The sequence below is a fragment of the Stegodyphus dumicola genome, chromosome X2, assembly GCF_044657685.1.
Source record: "Stegodyphus dumicola isolate Sdum_Otavi_A_Nest chromosome X2, ASM4465768v1".
Classification (NCBI taxonomy): Eukaryota; Metazoa; Arthropoda; class Arachnida; order Araneae; family Eresidae; genus Stegodyphus; species Stegodyphus dumicola.
Genome location: NC_140781.1, coordinates 188,766,012 through 188,783,837, shown reverse-complemented (window position 1 = coordinate 188,783,837; position 17,826 = coordinate 188,766,012). Strand labels below are relative to the sequence as shown.

The following is a 17,826-nucleotide window of genomic DNA, read 5'->3' as shown; positions in this document are numbered from 1 at the left end:
TTGCTAATCCATGCGTCCCAAATTCGGTTCCCTAGTTACAAATTAATGTCTGTCACTGAAATTACACCGTCTTCTCATTCCAACCGAGTTCCAATTCAGTGCTGTATTCGAAACGATGTTCTATTGAAATGATGTCTTATGACCCGCTACTCCTCTCAATCATTCTTTTAGGAATTCAGACTGCTTAAGGAAAGCAAAATACGTATAATTTCAGCTAAACAGACTGCTATTCTGAATCAGTATAAAGAACAAGCCCTCCCCGCCCCCCCCCAAAAAATACACACACACGGCCTTCACCTGGCTCCCTCCAGTCTGTCTCACGGTACCTTTACAGTAAATTACTTAATGAAGAGGTAGATAGGAACACTATAATGGAGAAAGAAAGAGAAAAAAAAAAAAAAAACACAAATCACGCTACTGCAGGTTCATTACATCACGAAATGAAATGAAATGAAATATTTTACTTACAGATTTGACAAGCTGAATAAAGGGAATTTTACGCTAAAAAGCTTTCTACGACGAGATGGCATTTGCTCCACTCATTCACTGTTTCACACTACGATTGGAAAACCTCGTAATCTCGCTTCAGAAGTGCATTTTTATTATTATTATTATTTCAAGTTTCGAGGAGAAAAGCTTAAAAACCGGTCCTCAATCGGAGGTCGATTGGAACCGCGCTTCAGGGTAGCTGGACAGGTTCCGGGCTGCTTCATTTGCTGTTAGATCACTGGAAGACGACAAGTATACTTTTTCCTTTCTAACTGTATGGAGGCTACAATGGGTAGGAATGACATACCCATTGTAGCCTCCATACAATTAGAAACAGATGAAAAGCTGTTATTGTTAAGGGAATAAATTACAAGTAATAAAACCACATACAGACAGTAAATAAATGAAATAGTAAACGAGTCACAGAGAAGAAACCTTAGGTTGCTGCGTACATGATTAACATACAAATTAATCCTATGATCAAAAGCAGAACGAAAATATTAAAAATATCATAGAAACAATAATACAGCATAGTACCTGTAATAACACGTTACCGGAAAACATTGAAAATCTATTATGTCAGAAGTTTTAAATCATCCTTCTTTTATTTAAAAAAAAGTGTATTTTTTGGGGGGCGGGTAAATTTTACTCAGAACATTTTATTATTACTACTTTTAAGAACTATTACAATATAGTATTTCTTTTCTACAGTACAATACATAGAGCAATGTATATATAAAGGAACATGTAATGTACACATAAAGTATATAAAGTAATTTATTTTTTATTCTTCAATTACTTTTATTTATCCCCCTCCCCCCCTAAAATTTTATTCTCCAGTATTCGTTATACAATATTTTCTATTTCAGGTGCAAAGCGATAAAATTACGTACTAATTTCAATTTGCAGTATGTCTGTTTTATTGCGTTAAATTTGTAAATTACACTCAACAGATGAAATTCTGGGGAGTTCACACCTTAACGGTTTTTAAAAACTGATCCGTGTCATTACACATCATCATTATCATTAAAGTTGACTAATCGAGACTCCACAGTACAGTTTAGTGGCGTTTCATCCTTTCCCGATCTCCCCCTCTTTCCGGTTTCATCCGCTTCTCGAAAGCTCACTTTCTGATACAGTGAACACCTGTTTCTATGAACTAAAACTGTTTAGTGGCCCTAAATGCTTTGACCTAATTTATTAAATATTTCCTTTGGCTCAGGCAAACTGAATGGGTCGCTAGTGGGTGCTTGCGCGTAATCGCTAACCCGGGATAATAACACTGCCGAGTTTCGAACACTTGCGAGTTCCTTATATTTAGCAGATGGATGATTACAAAAGCACAGTTCTTGCAAAAAATAATTAACACGGGTAGCATAGTAGAATCGCGTAGAAACACTTAAAGAGTCCGAAAGAGACTAACACCTGAAGCTGTCATCCGTTAAAGTTGAAGGAAGTGCGCAATTTTATAGCAATTATTGACAGAATAAAAAGAAAGTCAGTATTTGCAAAAACCAATTTCTGATGGAAAGTGTGTGTAGGTATGTAAAACAATATGTAAAACATAATACAAAGCAAACAGACAAGAACAAAGAAGTATTTACATAACAGTTACGATAAGATCGGACATAGATATCATTATTGATTTAAGCGGCGAAGAACCGCAAGTGGTGTACGATTGTAACTGCTTTCATAATCATAGCTTAATACAGGAATCGTGCTATTTTGCACGTCAGCGATTTTCATAAAAAAAATTTCGTGGCAATATAAATTTGAATTTCAGTAATTTTAATTTCACGGTGAATTGCCGAGTTCCTAATAAACCAACGACAATTCACCGCCTCTCTTAGTACAACATTTTGTATAACTTGCAGTATAGGAATTTCTGCAAAGATAAATCTCGTACTGATGATAAAATATCGTTAAAAATTTAACTGGAGTAGACTCGTCACACATACCCTCTTTTTTTTTTTTTTTTTTTTGGCACTTTGTAATATCTCTAACTACAGTGAGTGTAGAAATTATTCGTACAAGAGTGGTTTCCCGAAAGAAATCATAGTTTTGACATGCTAATTCTATCGAAACCTCTGCCCTTCAAAAGGCAATAACTAATTAAAAAACAAGTTTATCAAATACGAGTGCAAAATACTACACAGAAGAGATAATGAATCAGCTTTTAAATATACGAGAAACTAATAATTAGGGATTTGTTGGCGCTTAATACATTCAAACAAATGCAAAATTCTGGTAGCATTTTCTAATTGGTTCAATCGTTTTTTCATCGATAACTGACGTCATTTATCTCGCGGGTTAAATAAAATGACTGGGTGTAACTTTAAATGTAATAAGAAACGTAAAATTTCAATATGGGTTGTAAAGATAAAGAAACGAGCGTTTCCGACGGAGGTTTAATCTTAAAAGCGGTAAAAAATTGTACAATAAAATTTCAGTTTTAGTCGGCAGACCCCGTTCAGCTGTGCAGTCGATTATTCAAAAGTTTATTACTCCTAGAACAGTGCTCGTTAAGAATGAACACATCTATTTACATCCGTTGGCAGACGATTTCTGGCACGTTCATTGAAGAAAGATCCGAAAGAAAATGCCCCAGCAGTTTACAGCAGAACTCTGCCTGCCTGCCTGCGTCTGTCTGTGTCTGTGTCTGTCTGTCTGTGTCTGTCTGTCTGTCTGTCCGTCCGTGCGTGCGTGCGTGCGGCAAAGCCTCGAGGGCTATCTGCCTAAGAGGAGGGATGCCTTCGTGGAGGGCTTTCTAAGGGAAACTGACTCGTATACACGTTACATATAGGGAAAACCACGAAAACGCCCATGCAGCCAGCCCGTTCGCGGGATTCGAACCTCGAACCGAACTACCAGTGTTCAGCGACTTTACCACTCGGCCGCTGGTGGGCTACAGCAGAATTGAGAAACATGGGAAGAGCAGTATCCTGCAAGTACAATTTGAAATGCACGCAAAAAACAACGTTTCCATGGCCATGTTGCGAAACGAAAATTCTCTGCGACAGATTCGAATCAACTATTTGTACTCTCATATAAAGGGACCAACTAATGTATCAAAAAGTTAGCACAGGAATAATATAGCTATATCTTATTATCCATATTATTATACGAATTCTGTATTCGACCAAGCTTAGGCTTGGTTATAGATACGTAAATAAACAGACAGGCCGATCGCTGCAAGATATAGAAACTTTGAAAATAAAAATGCATAAGCACACCCAGGGTCATAGCTGGCGCAACCTGTGCAATCGTACCGCGCGGCAGAATTTAGGGCGGCAAAACTTTTAGAATTTAGGAAGAAATCGGACGGTAGAATTCAGAAAATGCAAAGTCTGCGCTTGGGAGGTAAAAAGCTTATTAGATACCTTTCTAAAGGTTGGTTTAGTTGATTATGACAATGTTTGTCCAGTGAACTAGTTTGGTTTGGTTTATTTTTTTATGGCAAAGCACTCGACAGCTATGTGCCTAAGGGAAGGGATGCCTTCGTGGAGGCCTTTCTAAGGGAACTTACTCGTATACACGTTACACATACAGAAAACCACCAAAACGCCCATGCACTCAGCCCGTTCGTCTGGATTCAAACCCAGTTCTGATTCAAAACCAGTTCAGCTTTCAGCGATTTTATAGCTCGGCCCCGCTAGTGGGCGCTGTCTTTCTAAAGGCAACTGGTATTCATGTTAAACATAAAAGCAGCCATCTAGAATTTCATATCTGGTCAATTGCTTTAAATTTTGTGTTTACATTCGTCAATACGGGATCCAAGCATGTGAAGAATTAAAACATTAAATTTCATTTTCATATTTATTTTAACCAAAGTTAAATTTTACTTGGTTTCTATATTTGTTTAGATCAAATCTTAACCAGTTTTTGAATCTTCCATCAATCGAATGTGCTTGAAAATTTTCACGTACGTACCTGCGATGTCCGCACAATACTACTGGACGAAATTTTTCAAAATTCGGAGCAGGTACTTTTTAATTTCGTATCGATATTTTATCTCATATCTTTATTTTAATATTCTTGTCAATCTTTGTACCGACAGACAGATCGTAAAACAACATTTCAAATAAAAAAGTTTTTTAGAACTTCTAAATTAATTTCCAAACTCTGACCAATTCCCAAATCATCCATTTTTTTTCATTATATCATTGTTAACAGAGACGGATTTTTGAATCGAAAGATTTAATCCTTTTCTATAAGCAGCTGTATAATTTTAAGTGATGAACATCCAAATTACTCAAAAACTTTAATTTTAGCAAGTATTTAAATTGGCTATTAATTATTTTAAAAGATGCGAAGCTGGAAGAGCTTGCCGCAGCTTCTTAAACATTTACTAAGACCATTTTTTTCATATTTTTCCCTTAACGAAAACAGTTTTGCTGTGTAAAAGCATTCTTCTTCTCCATTATTTTTTCCCCATACACAATAGCCTCATTGCAATAGCTTTGACCATGAAAATCATTTAAATGTGTTCTAAAATTACCAAATTCTTTACATATTTTCTCACTTGAGTTTTGATTTATTCTAAATCACAAGAAGTATGCATGTATTTTAAAACTGTTAAATAAAAAAATAGAACGACATGCACTGACCACAAAGTCCAAGCTTGAACCTCTGTTTCAGCATAATCATGTTAAAACTCGGACTCTGCTTTTCTCTCGCACAAAAAGAAATTGAGCTTTGGGGGATCTTGAAAGCACCCTGTAAATAGGACTGTCAGTCAGGCTCTGTGATCAAGAAGTGACATTTATTCTGACGGATCCTAGGTTAAATACAAGCTGTTCTTTGCGTTACAAGCGAAGTAATTACAGACAGTAAACTGCAAGTTCCCGGCCATTTCAGCCGTTTCAACACAATGCACACCTGAAAATGCCTCTTTCAAACTCATCTCTTTAATAACGGCCTCAATTTTCTCCTTGCGAGTGAGTATTTCGGAAACCATGAAAAGATTTTTCTAAATAAAACTGCAGCATTATCAGAAGTTATACAGTGCTAAACTGCGCTCCAATAAAAAAGCAGATAGGTACTAAATATTAATCATTTTGTAGTCTCCCTTCTGTCGAAAAATTTAATTTTTCATTTCTCCATCCCAATCCAGATAACTAAACGTTATCAAAATATTTTTGCGGACGCATGTACAGTAGTACTCCAATTATCTGAATTAACTGTCACCGGACACTATTCGGATAATTAAAAATTCAGATAATTGGACTTTTTAAGAAGAAAGGGTCTACGTACACTTTAATTACTATACATTAAAAATGAAAGAAAAAACTATTTTTAAAGAAAAAGGGGTTTTAATTAGTTAAAATGAAAAGGCAATAATACTTCTGCGTACATGTTATATAGCTTACTATACAGTACCTTACATGTGTTGAAAGTCATTGCTTGTTGAACATCTTGGTCAAAATAAGCTGTTTGACGAGTTAGGCACACAGCTGTCGAGGACACCGTGCCTTTAGCCAGCTGTTACTTGCTTTAAAGGATGAACAACCAAGCTTCTTAGCTAAGATCTTAGCTTTTTCACAAAGAACCGGACCCAAAATTGGGCTTCCCATAAAACGTTGCCGCTAAAACCACTTGGAAACGTTATCTTCTAAATATTTGTTTGTTGCTGCATTGATTTTCTTGAAGAACTTCAATCTTCGTTTTCAAGCAGTGACGCAAAGTTTAAAAGTGTAGGTTTGCTCTTTTTAATATCTGAATTCGCTGATTGTCCAACACAACGTTTCCGTCTTAATTTTTTTCTTAAACTGTGAAAGCTATTCGGATAGTCGGAGTTCGGATAATTAGAGTTATACTGTATTTAAGAACAGTGGGCCTTCCCTCATGCGAAACCGAAAAAATGGGAAAACAAACGGTACACACCGAAAACGTCGAACAATATAGTTCTTTGACGAAACATACGGAGCCTCATGTTTATATAATATTCGAAAAGTACACAAATTCCACCTCCTTTTTTCCCGCAAATGCAGGTATACTTACAAGAGAAATGAAATCTGAAGAAAACACACTACACGTTAGTCCATTACTGATAAAATCTTTTTTTTTAATTAAATATGCTGGGAACCGCGTTTCTTAACGCGAAAACCTAAATATCAAGCCAATTTATATAATATATAAGAAATATAATTTAGAGGCGGGAGAAGGGGAGTCGAGAGTAATCAGTACGTAGTAAATCAGGTTGGCGAGAAGACGGTCGAAAAACGAGATGGGAACTGGAAAGTCTGCAATGTGAAGACAAAACAACCCGCTTGGTTGAGTGTCTGATATAAGTAACTTTCCAACTCTTACGAAATAAACCTTCCGTACCTCTTAAAAGGCACATAAATTTTCGTACGAATAAATCTTGGGAAAAGGGAGTATTTCAATTCCTCATTACTAATTAAGCACAAAATATGATCATCTACTTGAATGTTTCGTTACAAAAATATGAAATAAGTACTAACATAATAAGAAAATAAACTATAATTAAACGAATTTTTGTATGACTTAATATAAGATATACACAAAAAGTTTATTAGGACACTGAAACCAACTCTAAAAATTTAATATTGTACAGTGGTTTTTAATATCGCAAAACAACTGCAATGTTTACTCGCGTATTTCTGTCCTACACGTATCCCCAACATATAATTTTTAATTTTCCGGTTTATGGTAATAACACAAAAGGTACGTACAAACAGAAAAGTTAATTTCCTTCCCTCGACTTCCAAGCTGTAAAATTAGTAAAACAAAAGGGAGGGAGTAACACGCAGGTAAATACAGTAACAATGACTTGATTTGCCGTTCAAAATTTTCTTTCTAAATTACTTTACTCAATTTATTTCACAAAAGATTCCGATACACAGTCTTGCGCACTGGAGATAAAAATGTGTGTGTTGTTCGCCTTCTCCCGTACAGTTTTCCTATTGCTCGCTTTGTAATCGTTGAGTTTGTTAATCAAAAATTCGTTGAAGTGTTACAAAATATGAAATCGATAATAAAACAAATTTCAAATTAGACCTTCCAGATGCCCATATCCGGTGGAAGATTTAAGTTATTCAAAATTTGATGGCTCTAGGTACCGTTGTTTTATCACAATGTGATAAGCATGCATACATTTATGCAGATTCTTCGTTACTTAAATTCTTTTAATATATCACAGGGCGATAATATTTCGTGGCAACAATTTGAAAAGTGAACCGACATTTAAAGTTTTCGACGTAAAACGCCAAAACGAAATTAATAGCCCTTTGGGATAAAAAAGCCCAAATTCCGTTCCTATTTGCAAACAAACGAAAAATACATTTAAGCACAGATTAATGTCTTCTGCTGTAATAGCGAGGCTAAGCAATGGAAAATTACCACATAGAACAATGAGTAATCTCTCTTACTATATACTACTATATATATAGCAGTATATAGTAAGTGTCTATATCTAATACAACCCTTAGTTTCCACGAAAACCAACAGGTGCTCACTTCTCTACTATTTTGAAATTCCCTTGTATAACAGCTTAATATTACTAAAAAATTATTAAAAATATCTATAGAAAGATATTATACAAGAGTGTTCAAAAAATAGCTATAGGCTTTGCTGAGGTTTTTTTTTTTTTTTTTTTTTTTTTTTTTTTTTTTTTTTGTGTGTGTGTGTGTGTGTGTGTGTGTGTGTGTGTTTTGTTTTTGTTTGTGTGTGTAAACAGGAAGTCATGAGAAAATGAGCAATGCCCTCGCTGGGACTCGGGCCATGTCAGTTCAATGTAGTCATGGAAAATGAGCAATGCAACTCCCTGGAACTCGGGCCATGTCAGTTCAATGTACAAGTGTTGGGTTCAGACTTCATCGATGAGTGCGTAATACAAATTAGATGATGGATCGTTTTTAGTTGTAATGTACAAGTGTTGGGTTCAGACTTCATCGGTGAGTGCGCAATAAACAAATTAGATGATGGATCGTTTTTAGTTACGAAAACAATGGCTCTGTTGTTTTTAGAATGAAGACAGAAATTAAAGGGCCATTGATTTATTATTTGAAAGCTTTGTGTAAATGGATCGAAATAAAGAACTTGAATGGAAGTTCTTTATTGATAATTCGTGTTTGTAATGAAGAATCAGTTTCCGCTTCACGTGGTAAACCCCAACGTGGCAAGGTAACTGACTGTCAATAATCATGTGACAAAACCGAAAAACTGCACTAAGCAGTTGATCTTCCACAATGTTCCGAATGCGTGATATGGCTATTACTGGCATCAGTGCACCTGGTTAAGAACGAAAAACGTGTGATTAAGAGTCTAAAATTTAACATCAACAGCAGTGCGATACGTATACGGTCTTTAGCATTTCAAAAGTAGTAGAACAGCGGAAATTTACTTACATGACAATGCGCAGAGACTGACCGCGAGTTCCAAACTTGATTCACCGACATTTTCTTAACAGCATTAACATCTACATAAGAAAGTTAAGTTTAGAATATATAAATAATTATGAAAAGATAAATAATTATTACAAACATCATGACTACAAACATATAAAATCAATAAATTTACTTCAAATTGCTATTCAGAGAATTTATAGAGAAAGTAAATAAAATGCAATGCGTATCTTCCGTTTCAACATGGCACACAATATGTAAGTTTACTTGCGTATTATCGCAACCTTCGTAGTAGCTTCAGAATACACCAAACTCTGGTAACCACGTGCATAACAATTAATCAGGAAACCACGACAAATATTCAATGTCCAACGTCGCCATTTTCGTTTGCGTTCTTTTTGAAATGTTCCAAGTTCCAACGGCTTTTATTTAAAAAATTATGATTTTTATCTTAAACTCGATTTTAAAATTTGCGCTTGTGAGATTTCCTGAAATAGAAGAAAAAGAGGTGAAATTTCTATAGGAATACATTATTTCGTCGAAAAATCGCTAAAGGAAAAATGCTTCGAATTCTTTCTCAGAGCAACTGCTAAGAAATTTCAACCACAACAAAAAACAAAAGGCCGTTTGTAACTAAGTTTACTGATTGTCTTTTGAAATAAATATATAATTGAAGCATAGGATATGTACGTATGTAATAGATAATTTTTTTTTACAATAATCGTTCTTTTTCTTCCACAAAATTCGCCATACTGCGCTAAGGTGTTTGCGATAATACGCAAGTCCCAAAATTTTATATTTATTCACAACGCATACATAAATTTACTATTTATTTCTCATCTTTCCATACGAAGCAGCAACTCAAGAATTATAATCGCACATATACATTAAAACAGTAAAATAGTTTCTCCAATGGAAATTGGCTAGATTTTAATGACTGTTCAGGAAAAGCGTAACTATTTATTATTTGGCACATCTTAAATTTCCCAACACTTTTATCACGCAAAAATGCATCTTCTACTTAATGCTGCATAGAAAATTTTTACTGCAAAAAGTCATCAAAACCAAACCAGATTTCGAAACCGAAGTTTACATTTTTTTATAAAGCAGAAAGAGAAACCTGAAAAACAAACTCAATTTATAAATCTTGCCTTTGATATCGAAATGTTATTTTCCATTACTAAACTTTTCCCACCTGTTATTTTTCTCTTTTATTTCCAACTTGAGCTATTACTTTAATCGAATACCGTGCTTTTTTATTTTTGAAAGATTAAAATGAAACTAGTATGGCTCACAACTACCATATTTCCATGTATTGCCAAGCAACTGCCAAATTTTAAAGTTTAATAATTATTAAATCTGTTTTAATAAATCAGTATCACTAATACGACGCCAAAAAGGTTTTGTATTATAATTAATTAGGCTTTTTTGCCTTGCACATTAACCCACACAGAACTGTATTTCTTCGTTTACCATTTTAAATTTATCCTCGTGATAAGCTTCCATATTCTTTCATAACAGTAATTTAAATCTCGAAATAAATTTGCTCTCAGATCCACCTAAAAACCACTTGTGTTGCTGCTCATATACCATCTTCCTGGAATCATTAAATTATATTTTGATGTTATGAAACAAATTTTTCCACAGGCAAAACTTATTTAGAGCTCCAAGCAAGACAGTCATGCATGACGGAAACAACGGTAATCATCTTTAACAGAAAAAAATTGCTTGACCTAAAATTTCGCGTTCCTGAAAAATTAACACCATGCGTAGATAAACTTCAGAAGATGGCGTTTGATTTTTTTTTTTTAATTTTAATTTTTTTAACAAAAGAAAAAAATAAAATGAACTTTCCATACCCATAAAAGTTATTAGAGCGTTAAAGGCGAAAATACAAAACGTGTCCTACAGCTTCAAACGGTTTATACATTTATCCAATAGCAAATAAACTATGATTAAATCACTATGACTAAGAAAGTTAAATCTGTTTAAGTAATTCTACAATACACAGCAGATGATCCAGCAAAATTTTAACTATCAATATTTTAAACTCGAATAGGCTTTTTAGACAGGCATCCTTGAACCAAATATTTAAAACATACGACTGCCATATCTAAAGACCTAGGTTCGAATCCCGCAGAAGGTATGGATATAAAATTGTCTGTCCCTTCATAGGAGGTAACGGTGGCCGCCTATCAGGTGCCTCCATAATAAAATGGCCACCACTTCTAGCCTAGTGGCTAGTTCCGTTATAGGCAAGTGCCCGTCATTGGGGAGAAAAAATTTTAAATATATGTTTCAAAAGCTTTTACACTCTGCAAGTAACTAATCATAGAGCTGTACATTACTGGTGTCAGTTTTTTAAAACAAAGTTTAAATGCATCTTAAAATTACATTTTTTAAAGAAGAACTGAAGTCCATGAGCTTGGCAGATATTTCGAATAAATGTAAACTATATGTGCTCTAATATCTTCCCAGATATTTGTGACAAAATGCATTTCCAACAATATTCACGCACATAGCGCCGAGTGTACGTTTCTGCCAGGGTTCATATCGAGGTCAAATTTCCTGCAGCACTGAGTTTCAACAAATACGTCAACTAGTCTACGGTAATAATAATAATAAATTAATCAAATACATACACTCTGCGAAAAACAAATTTTCAGGTTTATCTTCTAAAGATTTCAAGAAGCATATTACAAGTGTGCACGTGTTCAGATTTAAGCAACATTCCTAAAATGCTAATAATGATTACGGACAAGGCAAGTATTATTCTAGGTTCCGTTAAAGAGAGAAAGCTTGTATCACTTAAAATGCAATAAAATAGACTTTTACGCTGATACAAAATACGAACTCACAAGACATACAATTACCTTCAGATCAAATAACTACATAGATAGCAAGTTAGTGACTCGTACATTTCAGATGAAATAATTCCACGTAAAGAAAATTAAATCAACGTAAGGACTTCACAGCATTAACAGTTAATAAATCATTCGTTGGGGTATAACATAAACTAGAAACCGGACAGCATTCAGTTAAACGTACTTACGTCTGTCCATCCAAAGACTCTCTCTGAATACTGAGAAAATGTATCTCAGGAGCAAAGTTTTCCTGCATGCGCTCACTGGCAAGTATAAGGAATATTGTGAAAATGAGGTATTGCGGCATGTAATGGAGGTGGTGTAGGGAGACGTTACCATAGTAACATACAGCTGCTCTCACGTCAAACCTCTCCGCCATTCGACTACATTTCGCAACCACCCCCACCCCCAACATCTCTCTCATATTATATGCCTCTTTGCTCCTATAAATAATAATTACATCCACATCTCACAACCTTCATTATCGTTTATTTTACAGCTTGATAACTCTCGCAGCCAGTAGTAAACAGGAGTACATTTTCTATAAACGAATCCAATTACAGTGGACTCCGCAAAAGGAAATGGGAACAGTATTTAAAAAGAGACCTTTTTGAAATCAATGCGGTGTTCATAAAAGTCCACTGTCAGACTACAATAAAAAAATGAAAAGTAAACGGATATATAATAAAGAAGTGATTAAAAAATGGTGTCGTCCGAGGGATACAAGACCTAACCGGCCCGCTTTATTTTTAAAAAAATTTCTACTGGCATTAAGAACTACTATTGAAACGTACTTTAAAAAAAATTTATGGTACTTTTCCGTTTTGCCGGCGCAAGCGATAAAGTTGCCAATAATGGTACAACCGATGCCAAACGGACTATTCTCGCCATGGAGGTAGGAAAGGGAGGAGGGGCCATTCCGCGCTAGAAGTGAAGCACTGCTTTGACGCTTGGGTCAAGGTTCTTTAATATACTAAGGTTAGGCCAGGAACGGAAAAAGCGTGCCATTGGTTGCTGGTAGTGACGTCACCCGGGAGACAAGACGCATCGGCCGACGCGTCTGCTACATGATTTTGGTAATGGAAAAAATGTAAACTAAAGCAAAATGATCATTTTATATGTGGTAGATATACCGGAAATACCGGGTATATACTTTCCGATTAAGTATTTTGTTAAAGAAAATGTTTATTTTATGCACAGAATTCGTACGAACGCTGAAAATAATTGTAAACATTAAATTCTTTTCGTAAAGGAAAGCATTAGAAAATGAAAAACGATATTTAAGTTAATTAAGGGAAATAAATATTGTAAAACAAGGTATTTTTCAATATTTTTTCGTAGTATTGTTTGCACTAAATAAATCTTGTTGAACAGAACACATGATGGCATAACTGCTAAGACCATGCTAAAAACATAATCAAAAAGTATTATTCTATTTATTTTCATTGCTCATGCACTTTCCATGAGAAATATATGATCGTGATTTTCAGTTTAAATTACATATCTCAAGCAAAAATATATATAAAAAGATTTGACTTAACAAATTCATATTTAAATACCATAAAATTCTACAAATTTCTTAATATCCGTCATTATACTTTTAAATAGTATACTTATCACATTCTTTTTAAAGTGAAAAGTCACTTCATACTGATTCACTTCAGATTTTAGCAGAAGTGCGTATATTTTCAGTATAATCTAAAAGTACTCTTATAATCCCTTACACTCCCAAGATTTCTATATAACATTTATCCTGACGTGATTATTTGCTATAGTAAATAATCTTCGATATTGGTATCCTATTCTTCCTTTCATACATTAAAAATGGAACAATTAAAATACATTTTCTTACACATATACGCACAATAATAATAACAATAAACTTGCCTTACATCTTAGTTTAGGCCCACCAGCGGCCGAGCGGTAAAGTCGCTGAACACTGGGTAGTTCGGTCCGAATCCCGCGAACGGGCTGGCTGCATGGGTGTTTTCGTGGTTTTCCTCATGCGTAACGTGTATACGAGCCAGTTTCCCTGAGAAAGTCCTCCACGAAGGCATCACACCTATTACGCAGATAGCCCTAGTGTGCTTTGCCATAATTAAATACACCACCACATCTTAATTTCAATTCAGTCTGTACACAAATTCAATATTTTTAATCACTAATGTATTTTTATTAGCTTGTTTCTTAAAATACTTTTGTTATACTCGAAATATGTTTTCAATATTGAATTATTTTTCTTTCTCTTATAATTAAAAACAAGTTATATGGAATCAAAATTAAAACATATGCAGCAGTTAAATAACACTGAACAGAATATCTTACTTTCTCTTTCGCTATTTGTATTCTAGCATTATACACAGATTTGTTTTCCTTTAGGTTCAAGCATGTGTAAGTTATATCAATTAAATTACATCACACATACCTGTATGCATCAGTTAAATAACACTGAAGGAAATATGTCACTCACTCATTCGATGTTTGCAGCATAGTGTGGTCGAGAAATTGTCCTTTCCTCACGGTGAGGCATGTATCAGTTTACTCAGTTCGCAAAGCTTAACCCAGACGCTGCTTCAATACATAGAGTTACATTTGGGATGTAAAGAAAGTAACCAAAACATGTGAATGAAGTTGGATACGCAAATTTATTAACTAATCATTTAGGTACTCAGTATTGGTAAACATGACACTGAGTTTAAATATCTCACTACGATGTAAGTCTCATACACAAAATGAAGATTATGATAAAAAATGATTTAAAATGAGAAATTTTTCAATTTAAATGTAAAATAGCAGTAAAATGAAAAATAAATGTAAAATTACATCACAGTTATGTATGAAAACTACATAAATTCATTAAAAAAAATAGTTATTTTATCTGATTGTAAAAAGTGTTTTCCGCCAAAAAACGTATTAACGTGTATAATTCTGACACAACGCTATAGCACAATTTGCCACTTCCGCTTAGGTATAATAGCAAATTAACAACACAAATCAAATCAAACTGTTGATGCAACGAAAGTAAATAAACGCCAAGAACTAACGCTGTCACCCACATGACGTCATGCGTATGTGGCATAACTTTCTCCCTGCACTGCGCATCGCTCTTGGGCCCCCCCTGCGCTTGGGTCACCAGACGGAGAGTTCTTTGTTTACATTCAGAAGCTCGCTTGACAAGATTCTGATAGTATTTCGACACACGACAGTTCCATAGAAATCGAAAAAGGGACACTCTCGCATGAAAAAAACATTCATAGTGTGATGGATAATAGCAGTTTGTATAGTTTACTGACATTTACGCAAAAATCTTGGTTATTTTTCGATAACTAACAACAGCGATTTTGATTATGAATTTGTTTTATAAAATTCTAAGCTGTTGCACTACAAAAATATAGATTTTAAGAAAATTGCTAAAAGAGATCTGCCAAAATTTATTTTCTAGAAGATTTGAAAATTTTGAAACTTGATGGCTAAATGTAAATATAAAATTATGTATGTTAAAATATTTGTAATTAGGCACATAGGTCAGATTAAGTTTTTATTAAATAGAGTAACGCATGCAAAGGCTATCTGCCTAAAGAGAGAGATGCCATCGTGGAGGAATTTTGAAGAAAAACTGACCTTTGAGTGGGTATTAAAAATAATACTTATAATTTTCATTCAAATTATATTCATATATATATTTTTATGTAAAACTTTCGGGTGTATGCTAAATTAGTGTAAATTACTTTACATGAAAAATATAGTGAATGCACAGAAATTAAAGATTTGCACATGCCGTAAATGATAAATAGGAAATATGTATGGGTATTTATGCATGTGCTTGCAAAAAGCATGTATCTGCCTTTGACAAAATACTTAAATATTCATTAAATTATTTATAAATGTATTTGAAATGAAGAATTTATTCACTTATAAACAACTGTGAAAGTACTGTGAAGAAATCTAATGATTAAATGTATCTAATTTATAATGATTATAAATGTTATCTAAATATATAATAACCTTAATATTGAATTGTGAACATAAATTGAAATCCTGTTGACAAATACGTTATAAAACTATTTAAGCAAGAATTGTTCGTATTGGAAAGCAATCTCTTAAAAGGTATTGTAAAGCAAATGCTATGAGATGCGCACTTAAGAACGTAATAAAGAGTTTTGGAATATGTATTGTTGAAATGAAGGATTAAAAAAAAAAAAAAAAAAAATCTGATAAGTATAATTAAAAGAATTATTCCCTTTACATTTTATAATAACTCAGTTACAAGTTTTAAATAATACTTAAAAAAAAAACTTATTTTATTCCCTTTCAGAAATGTTCAGAGAAAGTCAAATACTATTTAATACCTATTTAATTATTAGGAATTAGTGAAATACTTCTTTAAAGTATTTCGCTAATTCCTAATAATTCTCTAATTTAAAATGAACCGAATAGAGCATTAATTATAAATTGACTTACATTTTTCGATTTAAAAGAAGCCAAAAAATCATGTCATATTTAAGAAAGTATTTTAGGAAGAAGCTCTATAAATAGAAAAGAAATAATGCATAATTTTAATATTAATAATACAATAAACTTTGATCTTAATTTTTGTACCTTAACCGAATAGAATCAAATTACCGTATTTTTTTTTTTTTTTTTTTCTAATTTAATTAACGAAAACTTGTGAAAATATTTCATTCAAATTAAACCATTCTGAGAAAACTGTCCTGTGAAAAGTATAGCATTTAATTCCGTTCAGAATGAAATGTTGTTTAAAAATATGTTGTTTTCACATACTTAGGACTCTGAAGTGTTGTAGAAAAAGAAAATATATACATTTATATGTATATTTGCGACGTAATTACAAAATATTTACACCCGAACGCGTCAAATCCCATAGAACTCAATGGTAAATGACCCAATGTTTTGGTCACCACGTAGGGATCGCCGGTGCTTCAGACCAGGGTACGGAGAAACTTGTTTAGGGCGACTCCTTCTTACTTCCTACCTCCATGATTCTCGCTGGTAACCTTTTACGCCTCATTTTCAAAACAAGTCGCAGCTTTTTCTTATCAGATTGATTGTTTTTTTCAATACTGGCATATAATTGCATAGAATTTTTATCAGATAGTTCAGCTTTATGTCTAAGGCCATTTTCGGTAATTAAGTCAATTAGAATGCAATCACAGTGCTTACCTGAAGCCGAAAATATAGAAAAGGTAAAGTCAAGGGTTAAATTCAATTCTAATGAGAATGCATTAGCGAAGTAAAGCACTGCAGTTTTACATAATTTCTGAGTAAGCTATTCGTACGAATTGAAATATTTCTTGCATATAAACTTGTGTTCCAAATTAAGATTTAACTTGAAATTAATGTAGATAATTACTGAGAGCATTAGAATTTTGTAGAGTAGTTTACGTGAGATGAGATCGCTTGGGGTCACGTGATATGAACCGGCGAATCAGGATGGTGAACCATGAAAGCATAGTAAATTCTTAAATTAATGTTTTTTTTACAAATTTATTGTCTTTATTTATTGGCTTTTTATAAAATTTTAAGCGATATTAAAATGTTTATGCCTTCAAAAAAAGAATTCTTAAAACTAACATTTTTTTAATATTTTTTATGTGTATACTGTATGTTGTCGCCAATAAAGTCTGCTTGGCGAGATTTGCGCCGGCGAAACGGAAAAGTACCAAATTTATTTAGTAGTCAGCTGCAAAAACGTCGTTAATGGGTCATAGCCCAACTGAAATCATGGTCTCTTTAGTTACTTTTCTCTGTGAAATCGAGATGAAAACGATAGAATATTCGTTTAATAAATGTCTAATTTCTGATACCAGGAACTTACTGTCGTGTAATAGGATATTAAAATCGAACAGTTTCATAGTACCGCCTTATATCCTTCCACAACTGCCACCCCCGCAAAAAAAAAAAAAAACATCGTACTCTTTTGCCCGCTCTGGCCATATTTAGCTGCAGAGAGACACATTTCATGCATCTACCACACGTTTCATGCACATTCTGAGTTACAATGAATAATTTGCTAACTGCACGGCACGATCATCCTGGACAGGGTACACGCGCTATCAAACAAAGAATGTTTAATGTGCTCATACAAC

General features: G+C 33.7%; 1 protein-coding gene across 5 annotated transcripts in view; it reads right to left on the bottom strand.

Annotated features, from left to right (window-relative positions):
- The window catches only part of LOC118186252 (uncharacterized), a 234,243-nt gene that overhangs the window by 137,348 nt on the left and 79,069 nt on the right, over nt 1–17,826 (bottom strand). For 3 of the 5 annotated variants that reach the window (XM_085809916.1, XM_085809915.1, XM_085809919.1), the window contains one exon: nt 8,859–8,929. The exons of 1 other annotated variant lie outside the window; for it this stretch is intronic. The gene's annotated coding sequence lies outside the window, so the exon portion shown is untranslated. Of the gene's footprint in view, nt 1–8,858; nt 8,930–11,907; nt 11,927–17,826 lie in introns of those variants that run through there. One more of the 5 variants, XM_085809917.1, reaches the window with a different exon arrangement.